Source organism: Macrobrachium nipponense, chromosome 25 (assembly GCF_015104395.2).
Source record: "Macrobrachium nipponense isolate FS-2020 chromosome 25, ASM1510439v2, whole genome shotgun sequence".
Classification (NCBI taxonomy): Eukaryota; Metazoa; Arthropoda; class Malacostraca; order Decapoda; family Palaemonidae; genus Macrobrachium; species Macrobrachium nipponense.
The window spans coordinates 3,509,601-3,530,158 of record NC_087214.1 but is presented as its reverse complement, the minus strand read 5'-3'; the positions used below and the strand labels follow the sequence as shown (position 1 = coordinate 3,530,158).

Here is a 20,558-nt window from a genome sequence, read left to right as displayed (position 1 = left end):
ACTTATGCCTTCTTTATTTCTGCATGCTTATTTGAGTTACGTAAGGTCGTATACGATCTGATGCTAGTTGTTTTTGTAATAATAAGAATTTGGAAGCGGCTGTTGATATTATAATTTATAATTAAAGAGTAGTAGGTATGCTGTTATTTGATAGACAAGGCTTTTATTGGTAGATAGCTAAATCCATTATTACAAGAGAGCGCCAAGAAAACCGAGTTAATTCTTCTGTCGGAAACAGGGAGAAATTAGAGAGAGGGAGCAGAAGTTATAAACGTGTGCTTGAAAGGGTGGGAATGAAGGTTGGAGGGAAAAATGTTTGGGGAAGACGTGTGGAGGGCGGTGGCCACGGTGGAGGGGCGGGTTTCATCGTGCGTCTGGAGGCACAGTTCCAGTGTTACCAGATCGTCCAGCCCTTGTGGCTGAAATGTGTTTACTTATATGTGTGGCCGACTGTACGTTCTCTGTTGAGGAATTGGGTTTACTTAATCATTAAGTCTGTATTTGGACTTGAATTCAAGTCTTGAAAGTTAAGAGAGAAGGTGGGTTTTGTTACACGCTGTGACCTCAATTGGTTACAGTTACTTTTTTTCTGTTTTTGTTGGGCAATTCAATGTCTTGACCGAGCTACCGAAAGACCAGAGTTGCATCGAATCGACTTCATGGATGTACTGAAACGAATTGAATAGAAATGCCTTTAGCCCTTAAAGCGAAATGCCTGTGAGAAAATATCTACATTAATCACTCCTTAGGAAAAGGGGTTCGATACAAATGATTATGTGATGAATAAGTCTACAATTGCAGAGGTTTTCGACTATATCATTCCTTAAGTTATATATTTAGTACCTATGAGCCAATGAAAAACACCAATCTTAGTTTGTTACATTGTTATGAAGACCCGAGCTTTTATTCATAATCCTCTTAGCACTGGTTGTCAAAACTCCCCTGGTTACATCTATCTGTTGCTTGTTTGTTTGTTTGTATGGTGCTTTTACGTTGCATGGAACCAGTGTTTATTCAACAATGGGACAACGGCTTTACGTGACTTCCGAACCACGTTGAGTGAACTTCTGTTACCAGAAAATATTTAATACACATACATCTTTCCGTTGTCGTGTCACAGACCAGGAAAAATATCTCAAAAACATTCAGTAATTCCACTGCAACTGAGAGTGATTATAGTTACAAATTTCTGATATACTGAGAACTATCTTGAATGTTTAATAATAATTCGTATTCTGTACAAATTGATTAAAACAGATTGGTTGGTACCGAGCCATTTCCTTCACGCAAGCCCTTATGGAGACATTTCACAAACATCCAGTGTCTCTAGATGTTGCAGCCTTTATTTCATTGTTTAATGCAATTACATATAATAATACCTTTATTCCACAATATTACCGTGGGTATTCTTACAATGTGCACTGGATTAAAATATACATAAAATGTTTTAAAAACTTTAAACCAATCTGCTGATTAAAGTAACACACACATAAATTTATATCTAAATACCCATTAAAAGTACTTTACATAAAAATCATCAGATACATAAAATATTAGGGCGAAAACACATTATTACTAATAAAATCATCCTCCTAAACTTGGTCAAAATTACAGATGTAACATAACAGTACTACATGGTATTTTTTTATGGTATGAAACCTGAGCTGCTGTGAAATCGAAATCGTAAAAAAAAAAAAAAAAAAAAAAAAAAAAAAAGTAATTCCTGAGCTGTGAAATCGAAATCGTAAAAAAAAATAAAAATGAAAAACTTTTTAAGGTATTTAAAAATACTTCCCGTTCCCTTTGACCGTCGTTGGCAAATCATACCCTGGCAAAATTTGTTATTCGTGACACAATGAAATATGAATGAGTTCTTCCTGCTGAAAGAAATCCGAAAAGGAAGTGCGCGCGCTCAGTCCAGTCCTGTTTTTATTTTTATTTTTATTTCTGAAATTAATAAAACAAATATGTTGCCATTATATTCATAACTCATGAGGAGTTAGCTCCATAAGAGATCAGTAACGTAAATATAACTAAATAGCTACAGGAATAAATATACTAATGACGTATTTTTTTGGTTTTTTTAAAATTTCTTAAATTAATAAAACAAATTTATCGCCATCATATTCATAACTCAAGAGGAGTTAGTTCCCCGAGATCAGTAACTTAAACATAACGAAATTAGCTATAGAAAAAATATACTAATGACAATTTTTTTTAATTTCTTAAATTAATAAAGCAAATATGTCGCCATTACATTCATAACCAAGAGGAGTTAGTTCCACAAGAGATCATTAATTTAATTGTTTGTTTGTTGGTATGGTGTTTTTACGTTGCATGGAACCAGTGGTTATTCAGCAACGGGACCAACGGCTTTACGCGACTTCCTTACCACATCGAGAGTGAACTTCTATCACCAGAAATACACATCTCTCACACCTCATTGGAATGCCCGAGATTCGAACTCGCGGCCACCGTGGTGGCAGGCCAAGGAAGTCCTTATTTTAGGAGTGATGTGACGTTACGGATTATATTCACGCAGTATAATATCTCTTACATTATTTTGTCTAAGAACAAATTAGTTTGTGGGTCGCCGAGGGAGGTGCGTTTTATGTCTATGGTTTTTCAGTCATTCATGACGGTTAATTGTAGTAGCAAACAATTACAATAAACAAATAATTGTCTTGCCTTTGGCGACATGGAAAATAACATGAAAAACTCGAAATGCCTGGAACTTGCCAAAACTCGTCTCATTCCTCATGTGACCATCAGTGCTTGTATATAAACAGGCTTAGTATCTTCAGACTTTCACAGGCTTAGTATCTTCAGACTTTCAAAGTTGAAGTTGCACCGAATCTCTTCTTGTTCAGTAGCTGTTGAAATACTACAGATGTGCATTCCTGTATATATTATAATTTTTGACAAATAAATTAAAAGGCAGAAAATTCTTAGATCTCATCGGTCATGCCCGTATGAGTTATTCTTGATCAAACACAGTAGACATTGCGCAATATATCGCGACCTCTTAGCAGAATCAAGAATTCATAAACTGAAAATGTCAAATGTCTTGAAAAAGGTTTGTTGACTTTAGTTAGTATAATTGTAAGCTTGACTCTACCGTTCGCTCTACTTTCATTAGCTATTGTCTACTTCATTATTCCATTATGATTATCATAACTTTTCTAATCAGGTATGGAGTTTTCATTTGGCTTGTCCGCAAATTTACCTTTCAGTTCCAGTGACGAGTCCAAACAAAGCATTTGTTATTAGAAAATGATTGCAAGGATATAATTTAGGCCTATACATCGTTAGCGAGACTCCTGTCAACCTTTTTAACTGCAGTACTGAGCATGGAGATGTCATCTGATGCCATAACACTAAGAACGTTATAAATGTTTTTGCAATAATTTTCGCATAAACAACTCGTGGTCTGTTACCATGTCACATTCAAATAACATTAAACGTCGGTCCCTCAGAGAGAGAGAGAGAGAGGAGAGAGAGAGAGAGAGAGAGAGACTTAATAAATAACGGACGTCTTGTACAATTCAAGTTTCACATTTACAACAAACATTTCTCTTAAGGAGGGAGAAATGAATCTATCTCTGTCTCTCTGGTCTCAAGACGAAAGGCTTGGGTGTTTATCTATTGCTAGTTTAACCAAGATTCCGGAATCCCCCGCCCAGCACCCACAGGACATCAGGCTGGCCCAGGGAATGTGTCCAGCTCGGGATAGTAACTGCTTCGGAGTCAAGTGGGTTGTTCAGGAATGGGCGTGTACGAGTGCGTCCGGCCGCTCGCACACCCGTGTACGTTTCGCACACCCTTGTAAGTTTCTGTGTGGGAGCGTACGTCGTGTTTACTTGGGTGTGCGCGTAGTTTAGACAGTTCCACTTTTATTACACATCTACACTCAACAGTATAATCCAGCACGCCACTATGATTTTCGATGAGAGAGAGAGAGAGAGAGAGAGAGAGAGAGAGAGAGAGAGAGAGAGAGAGAGAGAGAGAGAGAGAGATATCACGTAACCACACATATCTAACGAATGTATAATTACTTTTGCAATGCCATTGCACCAGCATTTACGTGGAAACTTTGGAATCCCAGAGAATCACTCATTCAACCTCTAGCAAGACTGTGTTTATTGGGTGTTTATACACACGATATTAGTCTATAAATTAAAAATACTATGCTACCAGCTTCGGATCTGGGATGCCAATATTAATAACTTTAATGATAGCAATAATTTTTTCAAAATACTTAGTGCTGGTCTTTGAATTACGTTTTTTTTTTTTTTTTTACTATTTGTCATATTTAAAAGTATATTTATGTTGTCTTAGGCAAAGAACTTTGCATGTATCATTGAAAAGTGCTTATTATATTTGAGGCTACTTTAGAATTTGTGTTTACGATAAACAGAGAAGATATACGTAGCTCTATTCTGGTATAACACGCTGTAAAGAAAATTAATAATAAGTAATATATACAATATACATTAATATTATATATATATATATATATATATATATATATATATATCTATATATATAATTAACTATTTAGCAACAGTCAGCGGCTGGTAAATTATGATAAAAAGCGGTCATATTAACAATAAAATTAACAAAAGAATTATTACCAATTATAATTGTGATCGGCCAGAGACGTCCAGTCATTAATTTGAATATCTTTCTCCATTTCGTGTACAGGAACAGGTCAAGTTCATCATTATGACTTTACACTGTAGCGTTATAGCTTTCTTTTTCAGTTTCAATGTAATATGATTTTGCACACTGAAGAGTTTAGCCACTTTTTCATTCTTATAGTTTCCATGGGAAATAAAGTTATAGTTCGTAAACATATTTGCTTCCAACTTATTTTATTTCTTGCGAGAACAAGAGAAATCGTTCACCCCAACCTTTAGTAATGCCCACAGTGCACCGCCTAAATGAGTTTGAGCCCAGTCTTAGTGTAAGTTTCCGTTTGCTTTTTGAGGACTGATAGACGGACGTGTTTTTGGGCAAAAGTGGAGGCACTGGTGCCAAGGAAGCCACAGAGCGGAAAATGCTAATTAACGCAAAATCCTTGCTAGGAAAAGGTATACAGCAGTTATTCACGAAAGGTTTGCAACTTTCACAGCAGTAATATGCAAAGATTCGAGACCAGACATACCATGAAGTAGAAACTGTCACATATATGCAGGAATTGTCGCTTTAAAGAAATAAAATTACTCTTGTTCGTTCGAGAAAAAATAAGATTGCCCCTTGAATATGTAGAACGAAACAAGTTTGTAATTTTCCATTTTTCTAATCCCTTCTTAGTTACCTTTAAAGCCATGATCGAAGTTGCAGACACTGGCTTACGTGCGTAAGTTTCACTATAAAAACAGGCGACTCAAAGAACAATGCTATATTATTTCCTTCTCCAAAGGGTCGCCACTGATTTCAGTACTACAGAGGAATGCTTACTTTTTCTCATTCAAATTGTATAAGGAATTTCAAATTGTTTAAGGAAGTTTACTTTTTAATCTAGTTTTTTGAGGGTAAAAGAAACGAAGATTTATATCTTTAGTGTTTGTTTTGACAAGAGGGTAAAAGAAAAAGCCTTAAACAGCAGTCGATACCAGTTTAATTTGATGATGGAAAAACTGATATTTGACGTTGTAGAATGACTCATACAAAAGATGAAAATACGAAATGAAACTCCTACGTGTCAGGAGATCTTCCTCAAATCTTCAGGGGGGTAATCTTTCAAGGTCTTGAGACCAACAGTTGTCGAAATTGTTTAAGGAAGTTTACTTTTTAATCTAGTTTTTTGAGAGGGTAAAAGAAACGAAGTAGATTTATATCTTTAGTGTTTGTTTTGACAAGAGGGTAAAAGAAAAAGCCTTAAACAGCAGTCGATACCCGTTTAATTTGGTGATGGAAAAACTGATATTTGACGTTGTAGAATGACTCATACAAAAGATGAAAATACGAAATGAAACTCCTACGTGTCAGGAGATCTTCCTCAAATCTTCAGGGGGGTAATCTTTCAAGGTCTTGAGACCAACAGTTGTCGGGAAAACATGTCAGGGTCTTCCTCATATCTTCAGGCGGGTATACCTTCAAAGGGCTTGAGACCAATAGTCACTTTGAAATGCCTCCACTTACAGCACTTGGTTCCACCGCAATTGGAGAAAAAAAAATTCGTTAACGCGATAATTAGGTAGTTGGCAACGGGAGGAGGCTGATAAAAGGACTTCTAAAAAGGAAAATCAATAAATTAAGTTAATTTTATACCTTCCTCCTCCCTCAAAGACACATGTATTTTAAAAATAGAACAGCTTTTTTTCTACCACTCAATCATAACACTACGAAGAAGAAATGAGAAGGGCGAGGTGAGAAGAGAAAAAAAAAATTACTTAACCGTTAAGACATCAATACTGTTGTGAGTTTTGTAACAAGTATCTCTCACATTTTTGTCCCTTGGCAAATTACCAAATGTTCTTCTTCCCACAGGGCATTACGTTACATTCGTAAAGACCAAAGGGCATCACAATGCGGATATCTTGCGAGCTCGATCAAGATAGGGGGAACCTGGCAATAACTTTTTTAAATGATCGACTTTAGTTATACACTTATCAGACCGTATCCGATTAAGAGTCCTCGATACGTGGCAAAGGGAGTATTAGTATTAGCATTGACCTTGCGGTATCGAGTAACTTCAAGGACTTCACCGAAGGTCTAATCAATTTCCAACTCGACAATATCACGCTTTACTGGATTTAATCAATAAGGACTTTGCCTGTATTTTGATATAGAATATCCAGCACTTTCGTTTGATCCTAGGAGCTTCCACGTCATAGTTGACATCAGACAATTTACGGGGTACCTTCCAAGGCCCTTTATAATAACCTAGGCCGGAAAATTCAGTCTGTACTCTCTAACTAAAGAAACTCACCTGGCTCAAACGAGCCTGCCTTAATTTTCTTATCATTATTTTCCTTCATCGAGGCCAGAGACGATTCTAAATTATCCTGGGAAAATTTCCAGGCAGCTGATAACCTCCCCAAGGTCCTTGACAAACTCACCCACATTCAATTCTTATGATTCAATTCATGGAATACTTCAAGAGGACCACGTGTACTGAGTGTCCAAATATCAACTCAAATTTAAGGATTTGGTGGACCTTTTCCACTAGCACTAGGCCAGACACTCTGGGTGGTAAGGTACACTGGTAATGTGCTGATGCAATGACCACTTCAGCACATTTACTTCGAAATACATCTTGCTCGTGAAATTCGTGCCACAATCTGTTTGAATTTCATGAGACAACCCATACCTGGAAACCACCTACGCTGTAATTTTCCTCATACGAAAAGTTCTGGAAACCTGACTGTCCAATATAGTTAAAATGACAAAATTTCAAGACCGAAGGTTTATTTGCTTATGAACAAAGATTAGTAAATCCAGATTCAATTCTGGGAAATGGCCCAACCACAACACAATCTCTGCAAAAGGCTCTCCAATCGCAGGATTTGTATGCAAAGGGGCTTTAGTAATTCCTCATGTGCTAACCTAAGGACTTCATCATTCTGATATTTTGTAGGTACCACAATCACTAGGACAACTAAACCTACATCAAACCTCTATTCACAGAACCTTGGTTTTATTAAATAATCCGTACCCTCTTTTCATAATTCTATTCAGCTTTCAGAGCTTCAATAAAACTTATAGTCACAATCAGGATTAATTATCAGATTTACAAAACTAATACTATTTCCACTGCTACTACCACCACCTACAGACCCCGGGTCTCTACCTCTAAACTACTTGGAGACCCACCGATACCTCTAAACTACTCAAGTTTAATTTATCCTCAATCTGTAAGCTGAGTAATAATTGCTACGGAGTTTAGTTTATCCTCATTCTGCAAGCTGAAGGGATGGGGAGCTTTTCCACTGCCAATTCTGTCACCTTGTGATACCCTGGGAAGAATGCACTTACTTCCACCAAAGGAGCAGAAACCGCTGTATCAGGGAACCCACCCAGGACCACAAAATTTCCAGAATGCTCACAGACATCCTGGCTTAATATATTTATCGTAATCACGAAGAGAGATTAGTAGGCGATTTGATTTACTTCGCCTCCACTACCACCAATCCTTCCTGGGGAACAGTCAAAACTTACCACAAATAACTGTTCATCAAACGCTGGGTTCTTCATCCCAAAGGGCATTAAACAAAAGCGTAAATCTCACGAGCTCAATTAGATAGGGGAACCTGCCAATAACCCACTTTTTTAGCAGTTCCCTATCCGATCAAGACAGTCCTCGATACGTGGCAAAGGGAAAGTCATTCTTAATATTGATATTCACCTTGACCTTGCAGAAGTCCATACACATGCGAAACTGCCCGTCAGGTTTCTTACCAAGTTCAAAGGTGAACTCCAAGGACTTACCGAAGGTCTAATTAAATCATGCTCCAACATAACTTTATCTCCTCCTCGACAATATCTCGCTTTAATGGATTTAATCGATAAGGACTTTGCTTGTCTAGATATGGAATATCCGGCACTTTCCGTTTGGTCCCAAAAGCTTCCACTTCATATTTAACATCAGATTATTTCCGGTGTACCTTCCAAGGTTCCAGAAAATTGTCCGCGTCTGTACGTACTCACTACCTAACCTCATCTGGCTCAAACGAACGTGCATTACTTTTATCATAATTTCCCTTCATTGAGGCCCTAGACAATTCTCAATGATCCTGGGCAAATTTCCAGGCTGTCGATAATCTCCTTCTCAGGTCCTCAAAGAACTCGCCCACATTCAATTCTTTATGATTAAACTCTTAATCAATTCTTTGTCAACAATTCAAGGAAAATTTCTAGAGGACCATAGTTTAGTATCCAAAAATCAACTCGAACAGAGATACCCGTGGAACAATTTGGATGATTACGTATAGCAGAGAGAGCAAAGGGAAGCCCTTTATCCCAAATCCTCTCCTTGCTCATAGCAGTACTTTTGTAAGAATAGATTTCAGGGTTTGGTGGAACCTTTCCACTACGCCCTGTTTATTTGTCGCCAAAGATAGTTAAAATATATAAGAAAATACAGGAGGGAAGGCTTCGATGGTTTGGACACCTGTTACGAAGAGAAGAACATCATGCTGGAAGACATACGATGGAAAGGGAAGTGCGGGGTAGAAGGAAGAAGGGAAGACGAAGAGATTGTGTGATGAACACAGCAGACATTGCAAACATGATTGGAAAATATTATTATAATTGGATCACTTAAACTTACACTGAATGAGTGCGTGCAGTCCTCCCTCCAGTAGTCGTGAGGGCGGAGCTCTACTACCCTAAAAAGGAATCATATTTTAAAAATTACAAAGTGACATAATCGGCAAATGTTAAAATTCCCTCACTTTTATAATTCATTCATTCTCTCTCTCACACATAACGATAACGTTAACTATCTACCATTAACACGACCTCTGACGACTAAATTATACCTAACATCCACATTGCATCGCACACTGCATCAACTGATCCCGGTTACTGGGCTATTTTTCAAAGTCAAAAACTGCTAATCATATATATAGGCATAACCATAATGGATTAGTCCAAGGGGATAAAAAGCTTTCTAAAGATGTATAGGCTTATTTTGATATTTTATGGTAAAGTCGAAATTAAACACTAATCTGACCAGAGTATGGTAAAGTGGGAATAAAAGAGAGAGAGAGAGAGAGAGAGAGAGAGAGAGAGAGAGAGAGAGAGAGAGAGAGAGAGAGAGAGAATGGTTTAGACCTAAAATTATATCAAGTACCTAAAATTCCAGTTGCAATCCAGTCTAGTACCTAAAATTCCGGTTGCAATCTAGTATAGTACCTAAAATTCCAGTTGGAATCCAATCTAGCAGCTAAATTCCGGTTGGAATAAGGCTTTAGAACACTAACTATAAGGACGCTGTCCTCACTGTAGACCAACATAGACTCAACGTACCGTAGAAATGAAGTTTATTATTATTTGTCAAGCTTTTATTTGCATAGATGGAAATATATTAGGCGCTTGTTACATAACACTTTGGCTAGACTGGTATCAAGTAAAAAGAATTATAAAAATTATTAATTTATTCAATAAATAGAATAACTTGTAATAGTAATAGATGACACGTAGGTTGGAATGTGGGTACACTCTTGAAATTATCTAGACGGCTGAAGATGGTACGTAGTGGTTTAGAATGTGGGTACATTCTTGAAATTGTCTAGATGGCTGAAAATGGTAGATCCATGATGACAGATCTTGCACCAGGTACGTAAAATGGTACATCCAACAGGCCATACAAGTTAAGACAAGATGTCAAACAGACAAGACACCATTAGGCAACAATGTCAAGCAAGGCAAGGCGTGGCAAGGCAAGGTAGTGTGTCACGATAAGTAATACCAAGGACACTAAAATAACAAACAGAACAACCAACGCCATCTATTAAAGCGAATGCAAACAACACCCAAGGATGATAGAATGGACAACCAACGCCATCTATTGGATGAACATACAACCAATACTCAGTTTCTAGTTTTAAGAAAGGAAATACCTGACGTTATAATATTACACTATTATTATTATTATATTACACTATCTCGTAGGAAAATAGCCACTTTAACAAAACACACACCCCCCCCCCCGCCCGAACACAAAAAAAAATTTTTTTTTTTCATTCGTCCACAAGTAGAACCAATAAGTTTAACCTTACACCTCTTCCCTTGCTGTAGCTAATAATAACATTAACAGTAATTGAAAAAGAAACCCAAAAAATCACTTGTAACTTGTTTACTTCCAGGTATTTACAGAAGTAAACAAGTTACAAAGTGATTTTGTGGGTTTCTTTTCAATCTTCAGAAGAAAACTGAAAGAAGTTTTTGTTTGGTTTTACAATAATTATAATAATGACAATAATCTTTGGATAATATTAACAATAATTATAATAGTGATGCTAATCTTTGGAAGTTTCTATATAAATGGGTTTCTTCATCTTCTGAATAACATTAACAACTAAACCATGAAATAACAAAGACGATAACAGATAAAATCAGGTCAACAGCAATGGGCATGTGCACATGCATGTACGTTTTGTGTCAGGGTTTTCTTGAAGTGCATATTTGTTAATTATATAATTATACGTTACTTTGTGTAGGAAATGGGCTACTGTGTACGGTGACCAGTGAACAGTTATTATGACACCGTTGCTCCCCGTGTGAAATAATAATAAAAACAAAAAAATTCTAAGTTTGAAATACCAAGTATGGCAACAGAAAACAAAACTGCTTCGTCTGTCTGTCTCCTTTCGAGATGTAGGTTATAAATGCACGATTTAGATGTTCATCAAAGTGATAAGAATGGTTTAAATATGAGAAAAATTCATTCGAATCTTGAATTCTGTCACAATATTAGTAATAGGTAACTTTCAACTTTCTTGGCTGAGCAAGTGTTCAGGGGTGTCTCAAAGTCTGAGGGGGAACGGGGGCGGGGTTGTGTTGTAGAATGGAAACGATTGTGGTTGGTGACTGGCCGACGAAGGCATCACAGAAGATTGCTGTTCAGAGACAGAGAGAACTCGGTCCATTTAATATATCTCTCACACACACAATAAAACTAATTCAAGTTCTCAACTTAGAGAGAGAGAACGCATAAGTACAGAGAGAGAACGCATAAGTACAGGGAATAACTATAAGGAATGCTGACCCGTTTTGCTAATTCTGAACAGAAATCAGCCATTAGGCATTCAGGAAAACACAGACAAAAAAATCCACGCTTCCCGAGTCATGGGGTAACCCTAAAAGAATGGCATATTCCCAATATCACACTAATCTTATTTAATTAACATGGGTTCATTGCCATCCCTTCGCACACCTGAGAGAGAGAGAGAGAGAGAGAGAGAGAGAGAGAGAGAGAGAGAGAGAGAGAGAGAGAGAGAGAGAGAGAATCGTGTAATTCATTAAATACATATATTTTCAAACAGTATATACACACATATACAAATGATTTTAAATGTGAGAGAAATGAACACAGCAGACATTGCAGAAAAATTATTAGAAAAAAATTGATTATACTTCGAACTTACATTTAATGCGTGCGTGAAGTTCTCCTTCCCGTAAGTAGGAAACTGTCAACACAAGCGCAATACTTTTGATAGTAAGAGTGATGTTCGATTATTACCGAGTGATGTTAGTCATGTAATAGCGAAACTTCATAAGTAACACGAAAAACCTATACGTATAAGAAAATATACAAGAGCTTAAATACCATAAAACTACGCCGTTTCTTACCTTTGAATGAAAGGGGATTTATTATTATAGGCCTACTCGCATTAGGCAGACTTGATATCAAGGCCCTTGGTCTTCCAACGGTTTTTTTTATATTCAACTGTGAAGAGAAAAAGCAATTAAAAAATAAGGGAGGCCAAATATAGGCATATTATATGAGTGAGAGAGAGAGAGAGAGAGAGAGAGAGAGAGAGAGAGAGAGAGAGAGAGAGAGAGAGAGAGAGAGAGAGAGTGTAAAAAAAAAAAAATCCTTCATATTGAATGACCTACGGGGGTGAGGGGAAGAGTTTGGTAAGCAACACCAAATTAAATATTGTATCCTCTCCCACAGTTGCTCCAAACCCAAACTCTGCTCACGGGCGTATGATCAAGTAAGAAAAGCCTTAACCCTCCTACCTAACCGTGGTGGTCCTAACCTTGCATAAAATAAAGCAGTGGTCCTAAACTTGCATAAGATAAAGTAAGGAATGCCTTAACCCTCTTAAAAAAATAATCATGGTGGTACTCGCCTTAAAAACTAATTCAAAAAGATATTCAGAGGGGCAATGATTACCAAATATCCCTACCTCTATACATGTATAAACATCTCCCAACAGCTATACAGGGGAGATCTCAAATTGTCCAGGTGGATAATAGGACTAACTAAACAGTAAAGTGCATTGACTAAACACTAACATTCACAATGCACTTTCACTCAATAAAAATCCACAGTTACTACACAAATCACACTCACTAGACACAATTACTATACACTAGGCACACCAAACACTCATAAAACACTAATCACTTCACTATACCTCAAACACCCAGTAACCATTTACTAAACACTCACTTATTCCTAAACTTCATTAAACACCAAACAATTACTAAGCATTCACTTAGCACTAGACATACACAAAGTAATTAATCCCTACACACTAAACCCATAACTCATTGAATGCTAAATACTCACTAAATGCCAAATGTTCATTAAAACCCTAAACACTCAATTAACAGTGAATGAACATCCATTCATTACTCAATATACAAAAAATACACACACTAAACATTCGCTAACCACACACGATTAATCATAAGACATTTACCAAACATTCAATGAATACTCACTAATTCACTAAAGCCTAACCACTGACTGAATTTCACTAATTTCTAAATACTCACTAAACATACTTATCGATCATTAATTCACTAAACACTTAGCTCACTAAACATTCACTTATTGCTTATGTAATCAACATTTTTACTCAACTCTAAACACTCACTGAACACTCAAAACTAATCAATAACATTCACAAGACACAAACTAAACATTCACTGATTACTTACACAAACATTCACAAAACATTTATGAAAACCTTACAGACTGGCTAAACACTCACTGATTACTTACAAAATAGATTCAATTCGAGATCGCACCTCTAGGTATATATATACCCTCTACAGTCCACCCCGACTCGGCAATGACTCCGTCAACATCCTGGGGAGGAAGGAAAAGCCGATGCTTTTATAAGAGTAATAACCAAAGGATGGAGGATGAGAACCATAAATACAGCAACACCCTGAGAATACATGAGAAGCATAGATACAGTATGTCATTAAGGAAAGCCATCAACCACAAAAATATGGTCTCACATTGAACGACGTTCCCAAAACCTTATGCCCTACATTATCTACTTTAGTTTTAATCATTTTGGATAATTCCTCAATTATTTTAACTTATAAGAATTATTTCCGACAGAGCTCTTTCACCCAAAGCTCAACGCATAAATCATTATTAAGTTCAATCTTCATTGGCTTATCTTTAATACCTCTAGATGTCATTCTGGTGGTGGTGTGTGTGTGTGTGTGTGTGTGTGTGTGTGTGTGTGTGTGTGTGTGTGTGTGTGTGTGTGTGTGTGTTCAATAAAGCAAATGACTATTGTATTTAATAATGCGAAACTCTCATTTTAAGTGCAAAAGGTTTTGTTCTTTTTCGTCTGACCTACATAGTACTGGTACTCTCCTAGCCCGTATACTGTGGTACATCGCATACATACGAAAATGATGTTAGTCATGTAATAGCAAAAAAAAAATCATAACACAAACAAAGAAAAAAGTATAACAAGAAAATTAAAAACATAAGAGCTCAAATACCACACGCGACGGCCAATATGCGAGAGAAGGGGTTGTAAAATATTGAAAAGCAGCAAACACAAAAGTGATAAAGGGTTAGATAGTGAACCTCTACCTCAAAGTTGCACAGCTGGCAAATTCTGCAACAAACAACTTCAACGGGGTGGTGTTTGACAGGGTCAATTTTGAAATGTCAGGGTCAATTTTGAAATGTCTCCAGGTAAATGCTGACCAAGAAACCAGCAGGAATGAAAGGTAGGCATACTTTTTCGCACACTTTTGGCACCAAGAAAGTGAATTATTAAAAGGGAAAGGGGGTCTACTGAATTTTGGGGTCTTGCATAATGGACTACTACTATTCTTGTTCAGTTTTTAAGGAATGCACTGTCAGTCAGTCAGTTCCTGTAGCCGTTCCTTCAGGTATTCTGTGGCTCGACTTTTACAAAGCAATCAACCTTCAAACTTGAGATGTCCTCAACTTACTTTGCCTCTAGGTGTCCTCAGAAACTTACTTTGCCAACTGGCTCTGATTATTCTATTGCCTGGGACGACCTTCCCGTTTATCCGATGGTCTCCGGAGGTGCTACATACCATACTCTGAAATCAAAGCAGAGAAACATTAGCTGATGTTCAAGAAATGTGCTGTAACTATATTTGAGAGAGAGAGAGGAGAGAGAGAGAGAAGAGAGTGAGAAGACGAGAGAGAGAGAGGACGAGAATCAGGTAACGGCTGTGAGTGAGGTACGAAGCCTAAGCCAAAGGTCTCTGTAGTCCCCCTTCATATCTTTGAAAAGATGCTCTCCTCGTCACATCTTATACACCCTCATGTGTGAGAGAGAGAGACGAGATAGAGAGAGATGAGAGAGAGAGAGAGAGAGAGATCAGAGAGAGAGACTTACCTGGCAGTTGCCTCCTTACATGCCTCATAACGAGCCCATGCAATAAATAAAGTTAATTTGAGTTATGCAAGGTCTGAAAATCAATCGACACAGACGGGTGATGTGATAAGACTCCAGCTCCAGTGCAGCTACATCGTTTGATAAGAAGGGACAATCCGTATGTCCTCAAAAAGGAATATAAAGACCAACAGAAAAACTGAAAGTCGTTACGAAAATGGTAAAAAAGAAATATACCACGTGGGAAATTCAGGCCAAGGGTACAGTAAAAAGCAATGAGGACATTTCCCAACTAAACTGATAAAGCGTAATTACTTAGTGAAGATTTTGTATACTTTGTGCAGTCTCATATGGAGTTTCGTGAATGGTGTCTATTTAGTTTCGTTATAAAAAAAAAAAAGAAAAAAAAATTCAAGTTATATCTAAACAGGACTCCAGAGGTCTGGAAATAATAATCATTATTATTAACATCAAGTGGAAAGGGTGAAAATTAGTAAGAAAAAGTTACAATGTTAAGAAAACAAGCTATATACCAAGAGAGAAATGGCTAACATTTTGAAATATGCAGGTTAGCCATTAGAATTATCATAGAGTAAGGCTTTAAAATATTGAAAAGACCAAACTTTGAAATATGCAGGTTAGCCATTAGAATTATCATAGAGTAAGGCTGTAAAATATTGAAAAGACCAAACTCAAGTGATAAAAGGTTAGATAGTGAACCTCTACCCTAAAGTTGAACAATTGGCAAATTCTGCAACAAACAACTTCAAGGGGGTGGAGTTAGACAACGTCAATTTAGAAATATCTCCGAGTAATTCTGGCCAGGAAACAAGCAGGAATGAACGGTAAGCATACTTTTTTCCAACATTTATGGCACCAAGAAAGTGAATTATTAAAGGGGGGAGGGAGGTCTGCTGAATTTTGGGGTCTTGCATGATGGACTACTACTATTCTAATTCAGTTCCTGTAGTTGTTCCTTCAGGTAATCTGTGACTAGACTTTCACCAAGCAATCAACCTTAAACTTGAGATGTCTTCAGAAACTCACGTTAACACCTGGCTCTGATTATTCTATTGCCTGGGACGACCTTCCCGTTTATCCGCTGGTCTCCCACAGGTGCTACATACCAGATTCTGAAATCAAGGCAGAGAATTCTGAAATCAAAGAAGAGAAACATTAGCTGAAATTCAAGAAGTGTGCTGTAACAAATATTTTCACTAATTTTATATTATATATATATATATATATATATACACATATAATACAAATACCAAATGGGGATGGGTTGAAAAAGAAGTTTTTTTTTTATAAAACAGTTTATACTTACAAGCAGAATACCAGCTCAAGGTAGGAGCTGTCAGATTCTGAAAAAAGTGTTTTGCGTATACTTACTCAATGTGGTTTTTTGCAAGCTAAAATGAAAATAAAAATATTACTACGTTTAGCCTAGCCCTTATCTAATATGTTGGCAATGTTTGAGAAGTTCAGTGAATTTTTTCTATTACCAAAAATATATCAGTACAAAGTTAAAAGGAGATTCAAACTAATTACATTTGGCCTATACCTGAGAAACATGTCACCCTTACTTGAAGATGTCCTCACACAGAAATGAAACCTGAACCTATAAATATACAAAAAAAAATTTTTTTAGAAAAACAATTATACTTTTCCTGAATACAAGGCTTCAGGACAAAAATGATACCTGAATCTCTAAATCAAATATACTTTACTGAACACTAGGCAAAAATGAATCACCCAAATAAACAATAGAATTCAACACACTAAAACACAAAAAGATTCCATATTTTCTACATCTCCAATCAAGAAAGAATAATGTAAAAAAAAAAAAAAAAAATCAAGAAAGAATAATGTAAATAAAAAAAAAAAAAAAAAAAAGGGGCAAAAAAAAAAGGGGGGGGGGGGGGGGGTTTGGCATGAAGGGACTACTTACTTCTAATTCAGTTTCTAATGGAATGCACTGCCAGGCAGTCAGTCGGATTCCCGTAGCTGGTTTCCTTCAGGTTAATCTTTGTTGACTTCCGTACTTTCACCCAAGCAATCAACAAACCTTTAAACTCGAGATGTCGTTCAGAAAAACTTTACTTTGCCCCCTACTCGGCATATTGATTATTTTATTTTCTAGGACGACCTTCCCGTTTAACGCTGGTCTCCCACCAAGGTTGGGGCGACATACCAGATTCTTTGAAATAAACGGCAGAGAAAAGGTTTTAGTGGTAAAGTTCAAAGGAATGTGCTGTAAAAACAACTTTCACTTCAATGTTAATTTTCATATTATATAAACATACAACCATAAACTACTAAATGGGGATGGGTTGAGAAAAAGAACAAAAACCAGATTGTTTTTTTTATAAAATACAGTCTATAACTTAGAACAAGAACACCAAAAAAGTCTTCAAAGGTAGGGAGCTGTCACAAATTCTGAAAAAAGTTTTAGTTCAGTAAACCTTACTCCGATATGGTTCTTTGCAAGCTACAATTTGAAAATACAAATAGTTATACGTTTAGCCTAAGCCCTTATCTAATATGTTGGCAATGTTTACAACATTTGCACCTATTAACTCGCAGAAACATTTGTCACCCTTACTTGAAGATGTCCTCAGAAACAAACAAATCAACCTGTACCATCTAATGCCACAAAAAAAACTTATAAATATATTTAGAACCAATTAGACTTTACTGAAACAGAAGGCTTTCAAGACAGAAATGTTATCTGAATCTGTAAATCCACAAAAGTTATACCTTACTGAAACGCAAGGGGAAAAAATCAATGTCAACCCAACTTTAATAGGAATTGCCAACACACTAAAACAAAACACAAAAGACTTCCATACAAATCCTGCAAAATGAAAAAACTGTATAAACCCCCAAGAAAGAAATTATCAAAAAAAAATAAAAAATCGGGCTTTATTATATAAAAAAAGAAGGGCGGGGGGGATGAGGTCAGGAACAAGGGTGCAGAATTACAAACAAGGCACCGAAATAAAAAAAATAAAATTAATTAATTATATCAAGGGTGGGGCAATCTACAACACAAAAAGCCCAATCAATAACCAACCAACCCAAATACATTTTCAAACAACCTAAGAGTTTTTCAAAAGGCTCTCACGTAAGTGGATAATTTAAGAGCTACACTGCTCCTAATCTGGATTCCCACCATATCAGTAAGCGAATAAACTATTTTCAACATACATTTTAACACACATGATTAGTTTCACACTTGCTTATTATAAAACACATTGGGCAAACAATAGGGCCTGTGCTATATAAAGGGTGCCTTCCAAATTATTACATAAACATCCCAGACTGAAACACGGAAGAAAAAAAAAAACAACAAAAAACCACCCCAAGTTCATGTGCCGAAACTTCAAAAATACACCACCTGAAATAAAACAGGAATGCCCATCGAGTTAGTAGCAAATCATTCAACAAAGTAGTCTTAAATTAGCTAACCCTAATGCACGAATTTAATAACCGTGTTGTACCATCCACCCAAATAACCAAATCCCTATACCTATATACTACACACAACCCTGGTACCTATAAGAAACGTTAAACAATCAAACACTACCATTTATTGATCCCACCAAAAACGTTACAATACCATCTCTTACCTGAAACAACTGGATTAATTTCAAACCGCATTATAACACATTCACCCCCACCTTCATGTTAAAAACTAACATTGCCAAAAAATTCAAACGAGGAATTCAATCTATTTAACCTTCATCCTATTAACCTAACAAATTAATCATTAGGACCATTCTTAAGTTTATCAATTCTAGCCACACCAGTAACTCTAGAAACGATACTGCTGATAAACACCTTAATATCCGTTCAAGCCCTCTGGCAAGAATCCCTTCCCTTTCAAACCTTCGCTTTCGATAATTCCACTTTCCCATCAATTACCTCAAAAATAAGGCCCTTGATAAAGCTCTTTAAATGAGTGGGTCCCAAATCATCATTAAATAGTCTATCAATATAAACCGACACCCTTCCTTTAAAAAGCGTACACAGGCTTGGTTACTTGGATCAACCAAACCGTGTTTTTACCATATACGTACATATTTCACCTCCTCCTTTGCAAATAAATAAGGATGTTCACTGGCGTTGGCAAAACAATAACATACACCCAATGTTTCTTCGACAAGATGTTCGTTCATCTGGGTATACCCGGAAAACAAATTCTTTATATTCCGAACACAAACTTCGTTTCAGATACCTTACGGTTTCTTATCTTTATTACCATGATGGCCAATTACTATCAATACCAACCAAAGTGACCCTCATTTGGAGTTTTCTCTGCAACTGCAAAGAAGAAATAAAGGTTATTGACCTCGGGTGATTTCTTTCATATTTTTTACCAGGAGATTGTTTCAGTTGGGCGTGCGCATTCCCAACATCAAACGTTTCTCATAAACTCTCATGAGACAAACTGAACCATCAATTTTCAAAGAAGTCCTTAATAAACCGAATGGTTTCAATACAAAACACTGCTTAGAACGCTCCCACCTTGTAACCAATCAATTAAGAACTGGTTACCAATACGATACCATTCAGCAATACATAACTTACCTCATTTAAATTATTCCTCTGGGAAAAGAATAAAGGTTTTACTTGACTAATCCTTCCCAAAATCATTGCACCACACGGAATTACTCTATAAACCCCGTTCCCTTATTATTTCCGTTTTAAAAAAAAAACCCACTTGATATGCCAAAGTTGCACCAAAGGTTTCCTCCCACCTCTTCAAGTAGCACACCCTGACTTTCAGGATAAGGAAGGAGATGGAAGTTCACATGTTTAATTACCCAAACTCCTGCCCATTTTCTCCTTAAAAAATAATTAAAAAATTATTATCTTAGTCTTAGAATTTCATGTAAAATATTGTTTTCGAATTTTCATTCAGGTATACTGTTACCAACCTGTTAAAACGCAAATTATTGTTCATTACTATCTTTAAACTTTGACTGTTAAATCATCCCAATGGCATGGATACAGTATCCCTCGGCCACCCAGGGTGGAGGGGGAGGGGGGGGGGGGGGGCCCTGAGTAAAGTTTTACACACAGACTGAAGAAATGTTCCACGTGGTCCAGAGCATCCAATGGTCAGGCCCGACCTCACACCGACAACTCACAGTTCAACCCACGACTTCTCAAAAAAATAAAAAAAAACCCCGTTAACACCATAGAAGTAGGTCTAATAGTCTGCATAAAAGAAAAAAGGGAGGA

General features: G+C 36.7%; 1 long non-coding RNA gene across 6 annotated transcripts; it reads right to left on the bottom strand.

The window, feature by feature from the left end:
- Positions 1-5,894: 5,894 nt before the first annotated feature.
- Positions 5,895-16,934, bottom strand: LOC135199261 (uncharacterized). Of its 6 annotated transcripts, XR_010310997.1 has the most exons (9): positions 16,873-16,934; positions 16,636-16,672; positions 16,356-16,441; positions 14,896-15,009; positions 13,691-13,777; positions 12,304-12,400; positions 12,099-12,140; positions 9,278-9,335; positions 5,895-6,151 (listed from the first exon to the last, which is right to left on the bottom strand). It is a non-coding gene; the product is annotated as an uncharacterized LOC135199261 (long non-coding RNA). The 6 variants fall into 6 exon arrangements; XR_010310992.1 differs by having other exon boundaries at positions 5,895-9,335; XR_010310996.1 differs by lacking the exon at positions 12,099-12,140.
- Between the last annotated feature and the right edge of the window lie 3,624 nt (positions 16,935-20,558).